Genomic DNA, 2,087 nt, shown 5'->3' on the forward strand with positions numbered 1-2,087 from the left:
ATGTGTGTGTGTGTATATCTATGTGTGTGTATGTGTGTTTATCTGTTTGTGTACGTGTGTAGGGGTCTAGGTTCTTGATACAAATAATCCNCTATGTGTGTGTTTATGTGTGTTTATCTGTTTGTGTACGTGTGTAGGGGTCTAGGTTCTTGATACAAATAATCCTGTGAAATTGTTACATATATTAGAATTTGACTATTTGAAATTATAATTATGTAAAATAGGGTATGTTTCCAGCCCAATGGGAACATGAAGTTCATTATCTGTGCTCATTGGGATCTAGTTATATTGCCCCCAACCCCCACTCTCATTCCATTCTGCTCCCTTCTCCCCATACACCACTCACACATACATACACAAAGATACACACATAATGTGGTTCGCCAAGAAACGTTTAACAGCTACTCTGTATGCAAGACACACTTTTAAGTTTAATTTGTATTATTGGCATTTTCTCCTTCACTTTCTTAGGTCTAAATAATCAATCAAACAATAAATCAAGTCCTGATTTGTAGCATTTGCTGATTTCTGAGGGATAAATGCTTACCCTGGAAATTTAACAACCAGCTCTTGAGAGCCAGTGTGAACTGGCTCCAGTACACCCTTCTTAAATATAATATATATGTGTATATACACATATATACACATTAATGAAATATCACTATGCTATAAGCAATGATGAATGTAATGATTACAGAGAACATGGAAGTATCTCCATGACTGATGCAGAAGGAAGTAAACAGAACCAAAAAAAAATCAATATACACAATGACAATAATATAAGTTGAAAGAGCAACCACAAAAATTTCAAAAGTGAGTTTTACAAAATTATAAAGAGCAAGCATACTTCTGAAGAGATATGAGAAGACACTCTCACGCTACTCAGAGTTGGGAGACCCAGGAGTACTATACATTGTGTATATTTTCAGACTCAGACTCTTTTTAATGTATTTATCAGTTAAACTGATTTTTTTTCATTCTCTCTCTGTCTTTCTCTTTCTCCTTGTCTTTATTTGTGCCTTGGACTGACTCTCTGGGAGGAACAGGAGGAGAGATATTATGGAAAATTATGGTGATATAAAAACAAAGCCATCAGTAAAAACTTTCAAAAAAGAAAATCATTGCAAACTTTGCCAACAGAACATCCGGAAACTACCCAACAGTGAAATAGTGGCAAAAAATAATGCCATTGTCTGACATGCTTTTGAAAAGGAGATGAGTATTCCTTTTTTTTTTTTTAAGGCAATCAGGGTTAAGTGACTTGCCCAGGGTCACACAGCTAGTAAGTGTCAAGTGTTTGGTCTGAGGCTGGATTTGAACTCAGGTCTTCCTGACTTCAGGGCCAGTGCTCTATCCACTGCGCCACCTAGCCTCCCCAGGAGATGAGTATTCTTAAAGTGACATTTCAAAAAGCCCTTTTTGAATTTGATGGATCAAGTCCAACTATTAGGCTAACCATGCCAGGATAGAGTAATTCATGAAAGTTATTATCTTTGTAAATATCATGAATAAATGCATTTCCCAAAACATTGCAAAGATAATGTAAAAATATTTCAGGACTTGAATATACCAGTGTATACTATAGCCATTGACATGACAAGGCTCATAGGAAGAAAGGTGAACCACTTAGGAATCCTCCTAAGAACAGGTGTCAAATACCAGCATGGCAAAAGCAACTCAAGAAAACCATTGAAGACCTAAGGGAAGACACTGGAAGATTACATTAATTTTTAGCCAATATGCAGAGCAGAAAACACGCATCACTCAATTAAAGAAGCATTCAGAATGGAGAATAGAAGAGGAAAATATATCAGAAATTCCTGATCCAACAATTGGTTTGATCCCACCATTAAATCCAACAGTTCTTGACTCAACAATTAAAAGTGAAAATCCAAAGATTGGGGCAATGCAAGTAGTCAAAGCAGTGCAAAGAACAAAATAAACAATTCAACATCAATCAGAAACTGCATCACAGAGATTAAGAAGCAAGAGAGAGAGAGAGAGAGAGAGAGAGAGAGAGAGAAAGAGAGAGAAAATAGAGGAGAGAGAGATTTCCTGAAGAAGGAGAATGTGGAAAATTTCTGGCT

The sequence above is a fragment of the Vombatus ursinus genome, unplaced genomic scaffold (assembly GCF_900497805.2).
Source record: "Vombatus ursinus unplaced genomic scaffold, bare-nosed wombat genome assembly UNPS02014956.1, whole genome shotgun sequence".
Lineage (NCBI taxonomy): Eukaryota > Metazoa > Chordata > Mammalia > Diprotodontia > Vombatidae > Vombatus > Vombatus ursinus.